Source organism: Triticum aestivum, chromosome 5D (assembly GCF_018294505.1).
Source record: "Triticum aestivum cultivar Chinese Spring chromosome 5D, IWGSC CS RefSeq v2.1, whole genome shotgun sequence".
Taxonomy (NCBI): Eukaryota; Viridiplantae; Streptophyta; class Magnoliopsida; order Poales; family Poaceae; genus Triticum; species Triticum aestivum.
Window position 1 is genome coordinate 125,828,931 of NC_057808.1, and position 15,327 is coordinate 125,844,257.

The window sequence follows — 15,327 nt, forward strand, 5'->3', positions numbered from 1 at the left end:
GGTGGGGGCGACGGGGCCCCGGGGCGGCGGCGAGCCGGGGCGACGGGGCGGCGGCGGCGGGGTGGGAGGAGAGAAACGGCGAGGGAGAGAAGAAGTGAGTAACGGGCGGGGGGTACGGGCCGTTAGGTAGTGAGCTCTTTGCCGTCCGCTTTTTTGCCTCTTTGCCGTCCGCAAAGAGGTGGCCCGTTAAGTTTTTCCCAAACGGGCGGGGGGTGGGGGTCACCTCACTCTTTGCCGTCCGCCAGTGGACGCCAAAGATTCTTTGCCGTCTGCTGGCAGACGGCAAAGAGCTGGCAGACGGCAAAGAGCTGGCAGATGGCAATGAGCTTCTTTGCCGTCTGCCCTTTCTTTGCCGTCTGCTTTTGGGTAGCTGATGGCAAAGAGCTTCTTTGCCGTCAGCTAGCAGACGGCAAAGAGCTGGCAGATGGCAAATTAGCTGATTCCAGTAGTGCATGTGCCATTTCAATGTGCAAATTGATGACAAACCCTTCCCGTTCCATAATCATAGGCATTACATATTTTGAATGGGAAAATCTTGTCAAAGTTTAATCATTGATGTTAGCAAGAAGGCATTTGTTTGATATTTTGGAATTGAAAAAACCCTATCAAATTTTGCTCATTGATGTTAGCCAGAAGACATGCATTTGATATTTTGGAATGAGACGCCCTTTGCCGTGAGCATCTTTAGTCGTTTTTTCCTATTCATGTGTTCAGGTCTGAAGTAAATATTGACTCTCATGAGATGCATAATCATGGATGTTGACTTATGTAAGGTATTTTAAGAGTTTATTCTGAATGTTGTCTATGAAATTCTAGGCCTTGTGAGTTTGATTGCAAAGTTGAGTTGGGAATGTTGTGGCACGCGGCTTCACGAGCTTTTCACCGTGCCTCCTGAGAATAATGCTTGGTATTGTATTGCATGTTGATCTAATGCCAGTGATATGCATGTTAAGAAGATCATCCTCTTCTATTGTTTCTGTGCTTAAGAAGTTCATCGTCTTATGTTTCATTCATAGCCTATACGATAACTCGGGTAGGCTAGACACTACAAAAAAATACACTTCCGTGATGATACGTGTTTGTCATAGTAGGTCACATTTTCTGTCATGCATGTACATCCATGACGATTTATGACAGAATCAAGATAGTCATACCTGCGCTGTCATAGAAGTGTTCCATGACAATACCAAAATTATCATCACGGAAGTGTCCACTTCCATGACGATAAATGACGTGTCATGGAAGTGCTTTCGTCAAGGGTAACCGTCATGTGGCATAACCCGTAACTAGTCACCATTAAGCTATCAGGTCCGGTTTTGGATCTGATAACCCGCTAACAGCCACGACCAATGGCGATTTTCCACATGTAAAATTCTTATTGGCTGAGGAACCACGTGTCAGCTCCGCGTTGGCACAGATGTCACTCATCCAATGGGCGGGATGCGCCTATGATATGTTGACACGTGGACCGGCCCAAAAGTGGCCCATAAAGATTAAATGGGTTGGCCCAGCTAAAGGCTCACAAGGTTTTGCAGACCATAATGGGCCGACCCAGCTAAAGGCCCACAAGATTTCGCAGACCATAATGGGCCGGCCCAGCTAAAGGCCCACAAGATTTTGCAGACCATAATGGGTCAGCTCAGCTAAAGGCCCATAAGATTTGGCAGACCATAATGGACCGGCCCAGCTAAAGGCCCACAAGATTTTGAGGACACTAGTGGGCCAGCCCATTAACAGGCTACCATGTTTTGGGCCAAATGCCGACCCATATTTGATCTGGTCCATTAACAGCCTGCCACGTTCTGGGCCATATTACGGCCCATATCAGATCCAGCCCTTTAAGAGCCTTTCATCCTTTGGGCTAAATTATGGCCCATGCCAGATTTGGCCCGTCAACTGGATGCTGTGCTTTTGGGCCCACTTGAGGCCCAGTTAGGATTTCTGTTTGCTAAAGGCCCATTTAATAGTACGGCCTGATATTAGTTTCGGCCTGTTAAAGGCCCGTTTAACATTTCAACCTTATATTTATTTCGGCATGTTAAAAGCGCGTCATATAGTTGGGCCTAATTATGGCTCGCTTTTGCATCCGGCCTGCTCACAGCCGATAATCTGATTGGGCCAAACAAGGATCGAGACAATTTTGGCCTCTTAACGGCCCGTGATGTGATTGGCACATCATGGGCTGGGATCTATTTCGGCCTGCTATCGGCCCATGAGTTGTTCGGCACGTTTCAGGCCCAACCTACTTTCAGCCTACTAAAAGCCCATTGAATTGTCTTGCCAAAATAGGGCCGGCGGTTTACTCGGCCTATTAAAAACCCGAAACTACTAGTGGGTCGGTTCACATTTAGGACTATTAACGGACCAAGATGACTGGGCCCATGATGCAGCCCTTATATAGTGATTTGCATGACGGCCCGATTATGTATCGTAATTTTAAGGTTTGGCCGGTTTACTTTTCATGGGGCGAAGACAGAATATATATACAGTAAAATAATTGCAGCATCGTGAATAAGAAAAAACCTAGACTATACAATAAACAAATTATGGCATATTACATCCACTGGGCATCAAAGTTCACCATTATGATAATAAAGCACAAGCAGACAACAGATTACATACACTGGGCATCAAAGATCACCACCAGTGCAAATAAACACGCCGACAAATTAATATACAAAACCGACAACACTTCAATAGAGTTCAAGAAAGATTAGCCCTGCTCGGGAGCTGCAGCGCAAGCAGTTGAGCAAGCTGATGAGACTGTGCTTGTTTGACGCTTATATCCTCCTCACTCTGAAAGAGAAACAAGCAGACAGATGACAGGTTTTGCACATATAAGTATCAGTGCTGACAATTCATCACATTTCTTATTGGCGAATAAAGAGACACAGTTTAAAATAGCATTAACACAATATGGTATTGTTCAGGTTAAGACATGGCAGGAAATGACATTGTGAAGGAGTTGGCAGCTTCACGACACCACTAGATTACAGATCAAGAACTCATAAGTATCAATGGTTAGTGCATTGTCAATTTATCCCATTTCAGATTGGCAAATAAAGAGACGGTTTAAATAATAGTAGAATGATATGACATTGTTCATAGTTAAGACATTGCAGAATATGACATTGTGTTGTAGTGGGTAGTTTCACCTCACCACTGGATTACGGATCAAGAATAGAAGCATACATGTAGTGCAAAAGAAGATCACTTGCTCTGTATAGTTTAATTTACATGGTATCAAGAAGGAACTTGGTTTTACAATTGAAAACTTAAATTGAGAAGGACAAACTTTTGTTTATGAACTTCATAATAAACTTTAAACATGTAATTTGATACAAACACCAAAAATAAACAGCTATTATAGTCATGCCTAACCAAATATACACAACAAAGTTTGAAGGCTTGAGAAGGACAAACTTACATTAGTGGTGAAGTCCGGCTCTATAAAGCCCTTGTCCATGCTGATGGGGGGGGGCAATTCAAGAAGTTTACCACAGAATCTTCTTCATAAGCATTGCCTTTATTCTACATTTTGTTAAGAGTAAATATAGATATGATAATATAAGAAAAAATGGAGAATATTTAAGATAAGATGGAGAGTCATGCTACATAACCAAGTGGCTATAAATGTAAGTACAGCAATACAGGCAAAAGGTACATCCAAGAGCAATGCAGGGCTAAACTTCTTTAGTACCATTGGTTTTATCCAACCTTATGGTAAGAGTAAATATAGATCTAATGTGTAGAAAATGGAGGGCAAAGGAAAATAAGCTGCAGAGTAATGGTACATGAACAACTAGCTGTCAATATAAGTACACTAATAAAGGACAGCAGGTACTTACAAGAACAATGCATAGCCAAACTTTTTCATTGGCATTGGGTATATTCTACATTAATGTAACCATTAATACAGATCTGATAATTTGGAGCGAACAATTGATAAGCAAGCTATCATGCATACTGCTGTCACATAATGAACCAAGTATGAATGCAAGTACAGTGATACAAGACAATAGGTACTAACAAGAGCGAAGCAGCGGGCAACATATTTGCGATATCCTGTCGTCCTTTTCAAATTGGAATTCTTCTTCGAGCAGATTTCCTACAAAAGAGATCCATAAGGCACATGCGGAAAAGTAGAAGTTCAAATTGTCATGTGATATCGTAGACAGTACCTCATCCTGGGAACGAGACCAGTGCATAACAAGGTTTTTTCATTCAATGTCTTCTAAATTTAGGACAGGAGACTTCACCGAAAATTCATTTATAGACTTGCCATCAAAGTGTGTTTTCCTCAGGTAACACCGATACTGTTGCAATGCTTCCTTGAAAAGCGCAAGCAAGCTTTGCTTGTCATGACTATCCAGATTGACCCTCGCCTACTTACAACAATGTAATGTAAATCATTCATGTGTTCAATCAGCAGAAAACATGAAAATAATCACCATGAATAATAGCACTTACACGTAAGTGGGACACGAAGATGTGAAAACGGTGTTTGTCTTCACTATAATCTTCCCATGATGGGAATATATGCACGTAGTCCCTAACAACATTGAAAGCATTGTCTTTTAAACTAGGAGTAACTGGAATGGGGTTCCAATCTGCAGGAATTGGCCATCTCTGCAGTTGGGATAGGTCTTCGGCCGGTGGACTTGCTGTACTTTTGGCTGGAGTGGGATTTTTCTGTGGTACGGCTGGTGCTATGGCAACTGAAATCGGCATACCTTTTGCTGGAGTGCAGGTCCTGTGTGGTGGGGCTAGTGGTGTGGCCAGTGAAGTATGGGTATAGTCTGTTGGAGTCAGTCCTACGTTTTGTGTCACTGGTTGTAGAGCCAATATAAGTGGGGTGCTATCTGATTTCTCCGGCACCACCACGTTTTTCAAGGACTTAGCTGGTGCTCCTTTAGGTTCGGTAATCACCCTCTTCCTTTTTGATGTCTGATGCACAAGAACAACATTTGAGTGGAAAAACATGGTATGATGACAGATGGAATATGTATTGATAATGGATGGACATGGCATCTTGACATATATGATGAGTAAACTAAGCAGATGGCGGTGCAACAAAGTAGAAGAAATGCAAGACACCTTATGCAAGATACGCGCAATCAATAAAACTTTGCCAAATTAGAACAGGCACCTTGATGGGTGAACATGACAGGCCATCTGCCTTCAACTCCTCGAGGTTAGAATAGTCATTAGGATCATATTCTGAACAAGAATCTACAAGTGGGGAGCGTATGAGTTTCATTGCTTCCAGAATGGAAGTCAATGCCTTGGTGCCAATTTTGTTAGTCATTGCAGTGTTCCACAATATTCTTCTGATGCACGCATTCTCATATTCATTGTGATTACGTAAAATATTTGAGAAGCATGAAAACATGAATAGTAGTGAGATTATCTTTGTAATGCAGAGGGTATTCTAATATAGGGGCTCCCTGTAAACCCTTGTGTGCTATCACTGGATTCTGATGAGAGAGCCCATGTGTGCTGTAACATGGTGCGTGCATTAATATAATCTGGCACAAGTATACAAAAAATAGGCTTCATAAGTAAGGATAGTTGGCAGATGATAGGTTCATAATATAATGTATAGAGAGTTTATTGCCAAACCATGATAAGAGCACACAACAACTAGGCAGATCGTAGTGTACATAAAAGGGGTACACCATAACCAGCATATATAAATCGGGAAAGTGGAACTGGCTGGAAAATACGGTGTTGTATTGCCACTACTAATTGAAAGCCTATCGATCACGTACATGCCAACTCTATCAACTATCGACCACTACTTCCTGACAAGGAACATATTGTACGTACTAAATGCAGAATAACAAAAGAGGAACATGTTAAAGAACATAAGAGGAAGCATATTCTTGAGATTCCGCTTCTTTCCATACAATGTTGGTTGCCCACTCATGATGAATCACAATGCCCAAAGAAATGCAATTCCATGTAGTCTCTCTATATGTGGCCACATGCATTTGAAAAATCAAGTGGGAGCATTAGCTGACCAATTAAATGTGTTTCTGTTAACTAATATCAGTATCATATCACAATTCGTATTTAAAGAAGTAAGCTTTGGACTTATGATTGGTGTGTTATTTGGCTTCAAGAGTGGACTGCTACTAGTGCGACACAAAGCAGCTACACAGGAAAACTGTAAGCATCTCAAGTAAAATCAAGAAAGTGGAACTTGCTAGAAACTATGGGCTACTATTGCCGGTACGGCTATAAAGGCTTCAGATACCAGCTCTCTTCAACTAAAGGTGTGGTACTGTGAATATCAGTGTAACTCTCAAAGGCGACACAGCTCCCCGCATTTCCTTGCTAATCTTATAGGATTCAAGTGGGCAGACCACTACAATTCCTATTACTATGTTTACAAAATCCTACGAATCAAAGAGGCCCGAAGAGTTGAAAGTGTCCATCACAACCGACCGAATAGACATGTACACTGCAAATGTCCCTGCTCCTCTTCACTACAAGGAACATACGGTACTACTATTATACTCCCTCCATTCCAAAATGTAAGTCTTTGTAGAGATTTCCACTATGGATCACATACGGATGTATACAGATACATTTTAGAGTGTAGATTCGCTCATTTTGCTCCATATGTAGTCCATGGTGGAATCTATACAAAGACTTGTATTTAGGAACGGAGAGAGTACTTATTAAAGAAGAACAGAAGAGGAACACGCTAAAGAAGAGCAAGCAGATTTTGGATAATAAAATGTTCGTTGCGCAGTGCCCACACATGATGAACCAGAGTGCATTAAGAATGCAACTCCATGATGTCTCTCTATATGTGGTGCACGTGCTTTTCGAAAGTAAAGTAGGAACATTAGCTGACCAATTAAACGTTATCTGTTTTAGTAATATCAGCATCATATCAGATTCGTATTTGAGCAACAAGTTTGGAATTATGAGTGGCACATTGTTTAGCTTGATGGATTGAGGAGCAGTGCTAAGCAGCTACGATGATGGTACTGAATATAAAGGAATGTCTGCATGCAAGTCGTGTGACTTTCGTCATTTGGGTCAGTCAACCATTTCAGGCGGTTGGATGAAGATCCTATGTCTCCTAACCCTTCTTCTTCTTCTTCTATGATTCTTCCCCTACAGAACACCGCATGGGCCGCCGGCCGAACCATCAACCCCGACCCCCCCCCGCCCTCTCCTGAACCGCCCGTTGCCGCCTGTGTTCCTCCGCCACCCCCACCCCCGCCCCCACCCGCGTCGAGTTTTTTTCGTTCGGCGAGGCCCCACCACTGCCAGGCCATCGCCCCCCACAACCACCGTCCCCACCCGAGCCCCTTCCTTCCCTCCGGCGAACTCCGGCGAGCTGTCAAAAATCGGCTGACCCAATTTTGAAATTTAGTCTACTATCATTTAACTAGTGTGGAATATAAAAGGGGAGAACCATAAGCATTGCGAGTATAGTGTTGAGCGTGCCATGGCGGATCTGAAGGTGCAAACCGGACAAAGGCAACTTCGCAACCAATGTTTGCTTTCAACTAACAAGTAAGATCCTAAGTGATGGACAAGAAATCATAGTAAAGCAGTGGCGATCTATTTTCTTGCTGCGATAAATAAGTTGAGCAGATATGAAAGAGTACCGCCTCTGGTGCGGCGCCGTGTACGCATCTGCTGAGAATTTGATGGTGCTGCGGTAGCGATGGCTGTCGGTGGCTTGGAAGCATATCTAGGAGGGTAGGCGATGGCAGCGGGGGAGATATCCCGGTGAGGTGGATGAGATGGTCATAGGAGCGGCGCCGGCAAGGTGGACGACGGCGGGGATGAAGCGAGAGGACATGATGCAAGGATCCTGGCCTGAAGTCGTGGATGAGAGAGGTCGATCTATTGTAATGGACGACGACGTCGGGGTATCAACTCTGACATGGTGGAGGAGGACGGCGGTGGATGGGGTGGCGTACAGAGGAGGCTGGGGTGGAGAGGGTGTTTTGGCGCCCACGGAGTACGAATGGGGAAATGGAGGGAGAGAGGTAGGGGGAACCATGTCTTTGGGATGCGCTTGTCTCAATGCGGGGAAGGTTACCAACTTACCCCCCGTTTAAAATTTCGGACATCACAAGAATATTGGGCTGCTGGGGATAGGACGGTAATCTTGCATACACCGAATATTTGCCGTGGGAGATTTCGGCCGAAGAGAGTTTGTTTTGGCACCCACCATGTATGAATCCGGGTGAGAGGCGATTTCGGCCGAGGAGACACTGTGTTTTGGCGCCCACCGTGTATGAATCCGGGTGAGAGGCGGTTATGTCACGTTTGAGTGAAATTACAAACCTGCCCCTATCAAGACCTATTGAAATCGAGCTGACATGTGTTGCATGTCAGGGACAGGCAGTAATTTCCATCTCCCATATTTTGGTTTCGGGCGGTTACTGCGAGTTTCACCGATTCGTTCAAATTTTTGAGAAAAAGCTTGCACGTTTACCATGCCAACTCAATAACAATCCATTTTGTATTCTTTTTTTCGGGCAGGATCCATTTTCGATTCGAATAAAATTCTATATACATCATTTTTATATATACTTTCAAAAGCACAACAAAGAATTCTTCTCCTTTATATAATATGATTTACAAATACAATGATCTCAAAATCATAAGGTTGAATTCAAAAAATTTAAACCAAATTATGTTCTACTCAAATGTATGGATCAGTAATATCTAGATATTAAATAACATAGATGCACGCGATTCATATGAGTATGCATGTTTGATTGATTAATTTTGGTTCGAGTATGAATTACATGTATCATCATCTCGAATTCAAATATTTGAATCCCTTTTATGTTGACATTTTCTATACACGCAACTAAATATTTGAATCTCCTTTCACGCCCATCTCTCTCGCTTGCACCTTCATGTAGCTATCACTCTCTTTTCTCTAGCTCACTCGCATGCTCACTTCATGTTTTTCCTATTTTCGCAAACATGCTCTCTCGTCATCTCCCTTGAGAAGTGTCACACTCTCCCTATCATTATACATTACACGGTTTTCATTATCTCTCACGTCTCTATCGTTCTCTGGTATCACTAGGTACCTAAGCTTTATTTTTCACCGCCACACACACACTCTCACTCGTCTTTCACTTTGTCTTTCTCTCTAGGGTTCTCTCATGCACCCTATATCTTTCTAGATATGACTCCTACCACTAAAATCACTCTCTCCTGCACACACAACGTTTGTTGGGGTCTCCTTTCTGTCTTCACCTCAGTTATAAAAGTGACATTATTCATTTGTTTACTGATCAGCCAAACTCTCCCCCTTTCTCTCTCTCTCACACACAACTCCTACTTCCACTCCCCCTCCCGACTACCGTCTCTCTCTCTCTCACACACACACAACACTCTCACTTTCGCGCCCCTGACTCGTATTTCTCTAGCAAACATTGATCGACCAACCTCCAAATAGGTCTATACATACGCACACTCTTGCTTCCACTATCTCGTGCATGTCTCTCTCGCACTCCTTGTATCTATGTAGATTTTTCATCCCTTCTTGAGACACGCCCTCTCGATCTTGCACACACACACACACACTATTGCCTCATTTTATGGTGATACCTCTCGCACACACACTCTTTGTGTCTTTGTCACACACGCACTCCGTCCTCCTCCTCTCTTCCTCTCTCTCTCTCTCACACACACCACACACACATGGGCTTTTTGCAACAATATACCACTTCTCAAATCTTGAAACTAACCACATTCCTCCCTTATCTCATTAAAACCGCCAAAGGAATATATTTTGAGTGAAACATAACATATTTTTAGTGATATACGTATTTCAAAACTATAATCTTTTCTATCGGTGAATATGTATTAATGTACTTTGAACGTGTGGCAACGCATTGGCACATTGCTAGTTATTACTGTATAATTTTTTGGACACCAGACAAACAGTGGAGTACATATACGAAGAGAAGAGGTGCACGCACGCAGTCAGTCTCTCGCTGTCTCACACACATGAGAGTTACGTAAAGGCACAGTAAACAAATAAACCCTATGTGCATGATTGCTACATGTGTGGGTACCGGGTATGTGGTGGAGCGCATCTTTGTAGGAATAGTTAGCTCGCGTGATAATTTGATCCGTAGGAGTTGATGGTCGGGACCACAGGTGAACGACCTGGAGGCGGTGGCTTGCCAGTCACCACTGATCGAGTTGCCACGTTTAAAATATCATTTTTAACGGGGTAAGAGTTCCGATTTTCAATGGCGTGTTATACTAGTTTTCAGAACAATTTGTACGGAGCGAAAATGGAATTCATAACTACTACATCCGTCCTGGTTTACTAGTCCCCATCGTATTTTGGGTCAAAGTTTGTCCACGAATTTTACTTGTAAAATGTGAATGGAAAATGAGATCTGTTATACCCAAAAAAAGGACTGGAGGGAGTGATTGCTCTGACACGGACGCGATCTCTCATAGCGCATGCATTGAACCGGCGCGCTGGCCAAGAGGGCCCCACTCGTTGCACGCCATGCTGAACACGCCTCCTCGCCGCATCCAACCGGCTTCAGACTGCCCCGCTTGCCTCCATTGAATCCGCGCGTGTGCCGGCAACACGTCCTTCCGCGAGCCAGCCGGCATTTTAGAACATAGCGCCGGTTGGATCCTCTCGTCTGCTCGCTATTTAAATGAGGCCAGATGCCTAGCAAGAACCGCACCACACCGCCGCTCCCCATATCCTCCTTGCACCATTTTCTCCACACTCTCCATAGCATCCGGTGAGCAGGAAGATGAGTTCTCCGGCATAAAAGCCAGCTGTGTGCCCCGATGAGCCAGGCAACTCGCTGCCCCACCTCCCTCCCCGCCCCAGGCCGTCAGTACCATGGGCGAGGCTGCAGGCGGGCAAGCGGTGGAGCAAGCCGCCGCTCCAAGCTGCCCCCTAGTGCATCAACTCGACGCTCCAAGCCTGCTCGCAGAGGAGTGGCCAGTTGCTGCACGCAGGCACATGGGGGACCACGGCGTCCAGTGCACCGTGGTTGGCCACGCCATCCGACGCAAATGTTGGCGGAGCCACGGCATGCTAGCGGAGGTGGCCAACACGTCCGCGGCCACCGCCGACACTGAGGAATAGTAGACCACGGGTGCCGCCGCCGCTTAGAACCCACGAATGCTACGACCACCGCGCCTCTGGCATAGGCACCCGGTGTGTTGCCCGGTTTGGCTCAAAACATCATGGACCCCAGCCGCGGCCGCATTAGAAATTATACCTGCTTCCAGAAGTTATTCGCATTTAGTCAAAAAATGTCCAAAAAATAATTAATTACATATGGTCTTGACTTGTTGTGCTCGCACTGGTAGTAGGAACTAGAGATTTTGTTTATTTGTAACTCTCCTTACATTTTTTTGAGTTTGAAGTGACTCATGGTTGTGGTCATTATCTATGAATGTGCAGATATCTGTGAACATGAGTTTGATGTGGAAGTTGAACTTGGAATGTTGGGCTTGCGTGTGAACTATACCATGTCCAATGGTTCGTCTGTTATTGTTCGGAAAGTAATGGCTGTTATTACATGAACCGGAAAAAAAAATATTTTGTGCCACATCTAGGCATCACAGACTTACACACATCTCAGTAGATGCACGAACATCACAACAAGCATGCTGACTAGATAAACATTTGAACCTACCTATTATGAATGAAAATTTCTATTTACAACAGCTTTAGATAGCAGGAGATGCCTAGCCTGCTCTGCTTCTGCTAGCTTCTTTCTGGCTTCTTCCATCTCTTCTTTGGCTTGGGTGAAGAGAGCATCTGATTGCTCTTTTCGCTTCTTCAGGAACTCAGCTACATTCTCAAGGGCTGCTGCACACTTTGTTTTAGCCTTTACTAGAGCAACGAGGACACGAACACTTGATGACTCCACCTGGCTTGTGAGTAATCCAGCATCATCTTGGAATTTGCACCTTGCGTCTAATCCAGCATCATTAGGCAAATGGCACCTTGTGTGTAATCCAGCCTCATTTTGGAAACATGATATCGAGGTTGACCATACTTCCCTCCTCGCAGGAACTACTTTCTGACATGAAGAAGTTACTTCTTTTTTAGATCAATTGCTAGAGCTCCCCAGATCCATTAAGTAGAAGCCCGATAAACAGGACTAGGAGAAGTGAATTCAAAAGGAGTAATATAAAAATAGACTGCAAGGTGAGAACACCCACTTCCTACATCAAGCTAAAAAGGAAAGCATTAGGACGATTAAGACTATGCTTATTTACATATCAAACAGAGCCAGCTTATAGAAACTACAAAATATACATCGAAGAACACAAGGCTAAGAGAAATAGAAAATCCAGCAGAGGGGTGCACTAAGCCAAGGGTTGCTGCAGCAAAACAACCGGTAACCAGATGATCTCCAGGGCGTCTGTAGGCTCGTTTGACTGACTAGCTTCAACACTAAATTACAAAAGATTGATCCTACGGCATGGTCGGTCCACTGAGTAAATTGAGATCCTACAAATGATTGAGAGCCTAATAAAGTGTACCGGAATTTGTTTGTCTCACCTATTATTGTTTAATAATCTGCCACACTGCTGGATTGCATGGCAAAAACCCTAGCCAAGCAGACAACATGGTTTGACGCTGCTTTTGGCTCGGGGCTTGCCTAGGGCATGGTCTAGTTCCGTGTTCACTATTGCTGCCAGACACATACCATGTCAAAGTAAAAAAATGGTCAAAAGAGGGGACTCCCTCCGATTTCATTAACGAGACCATCAAGGACACACAAAACATCCACCACTGCTTGTCAGGTTCTCAATGTCAAAGTAATTGAAAGGTTGTTACTTACCAAAGCTCGATCTACAGGTTCGGTGCAGTTCCTCTTTAACTTGCGACGTTCCTTGAAGATGTCCCCAACATCCCGTATTTGGTCTTCATTGCTCCTCTACATGTTCGCATTCATAGTTTTAAAATCTCAACATGGCAAGAAAAATATAGTAAGTGATGGCGCTCCCACCTTCCACCACGACGCTCCCACCCTCACCGGCGATCTCCACCCTCCGCTGATCTGTGGATCCTCTCCGATCATCTCTTCTGGCGTCCTCTCTGGATCAAGGCAATACCCATCTTTCATGGGTTCTTCTGGTGGATCTACCCTTGTCTTGGATTTCTCCAAGGGTAGGGTTTTCTCAGATGAGGTTTTCAAATCTACTAGTCACATGATCCATCCAATGGGACGACGGAGGGCTTTTACATTGATTGTGTCTTTTAGCCGTCATGCCTTCCGTTTGTCGAAGGATTCTGTGGCGGCGGCCTTGGAAGCTGCGATTGGTGGCTCGGCAATTTATCTTCGGGTTACTCACATCAAGGATAAGGTTTTCTCTTTCCAAGTCTCCTGCAAGCAAGTTGGTTTTCTTATTATGGATCTTCGTTCTTTTGCTTGTGATCTGTTCAAATGCTACTTTAATCTGTGGGGCAATGGAGGACCAAATTGGGTTAGAGAAGGTAAGATTTGGCATAAGGAATGTGACGCAGAATGGATTTTGATTAGTCCAACCAGGTGTAGATCATCTTTGGGTTTGCTGGCCATGCATAAACCACCGATTAGATCTTCTTTTAAGTCGGCAGGATCTGCCAAGAAGAAATTATCTTTTGCCACTTTTGAGAAGTATTCTGCTTGCAAAGGTTATAGATACCCGACAACACAAACTTGCATTGACATGATCACTGATGGGGGTTATGATCTTTCTGCACATGAGCGTGTTTTTATTTAGCAACCCCCCTCTAGATTTGCATTGGACAGTGGCTAGGCACCTATTGTGTTTGGTACGGTCTTCCCGTTGCCGGAGTTGCACCGGCTAGCCACCTCGTCGTCGGGGTGTGATCCGGTTTCTGTGGATCCATTGCCCGTGCCTGCTAGCAATCTATCCGCGCGTTTTGCCGAAGCGGGAATTTCTCCCATTCAAAATGCCTGCCATGCGACGGGCCCACAGCCTTCGGGGACTCAACTAATTGGCAGCCCAATGCTACAGTCTATCCCATCTTCTGATGGGCCTGTTATTCCTCAGAATAGCCCAGTTTCTGATGGGCAGGCCTCTTCTCCTAGCCCAGGCCCACTGGTCACCACACAGGAAATTCCTACGACCCAAGAGGCAGCTCGACAATTTGAAGCCATGGTCGATGACATGGTGGACCGCATGTTAACTTGCATTGTTTGCTCTCAGAGGGGCCACTTGGCAGCTGCATGTGGAATGCGAGCGGTCTGCTCAGCTTGCTCTCGCTCGGGTCACTCTAGGAAGGACTGTAATGATTTCGCGCACTCCAATGGATTGGTTTGGAAGCCAATTTCTTTGCAACAATATACGAGTATATCGGAATCCTCTGACTGTCATGGGAAGGGAGCCGGAGTTATTGGGATAGCTTGTCCAGTCCCATCGCCGCCGCCCACATTGCTTCAATCTCCTCCCCTTCCTTCCAAAGAAAACCCCAGGCCATCCGCCATCGTCCATGGCGAACTATGAGCTTGATCCGAAGTGCTTTGTGCTGGCTGGTCATCACATCATTGATGGTGGCGACTGGCGTCTTCCCCGAACCTTCTTCACACCAGCTGCTCGGCCTCCCCGCCGCCATGAGGACTTCATGGTCGCGGAAGTCATGCTCGCGCCGGAGGGTCCGCTTGGGCTAGTGCGGGAGGAGATTGTTCAGTTTCTTCAGAACAGAGGTACTATGGTTCGTTCTGCTCAGCCCTGGTTTCACGGAGTTGGATTGTTTCAAGTTAGGGATCCCACTGTCAGATACTCTTTGATCTAGCATGCCCCATTTCCTTTGGGTAATGATCGCTTTGTTAGATTTATGAAACATGATAAGGGGGGGAATTTCAAGGGCACTCATGGTTTTCGTAAAGGCTAGCTCATGTTCATTGGTATCTGTAAGTGCATCTAGTGCCACCCCTAGTTGGTTTTGGAGTATTGACGACAAACCTTGTTGAGGGACTAATGTGTTTGTGAGAATTGCAGGATAACACAGGTAGTAGTCCCTCATTGATTCGGTTTACCTACCGGAGATGACCCCTAAAAATGTATGAAGACAATGGTGGTATGTGAAGATATTCACATTGAAGACTATGACAAGAGAAGGCATTGCGTGAAGACTATGGAGCGCGAAGACTTAGTTGTTTCCTTTTCTTCTTTGTTGAGTCATAGGAACCACCGTACTGTTAAGTGGGGTCCCAGTGAACAAAGTCAGAGTGACTGAAGTGATGCTTAACCAAATCCTATGTCTTCGAGCGAAGACAATGAGAGCAAATCTTATCCAGAGTTGGATGAGTCAGCTTTACTTGT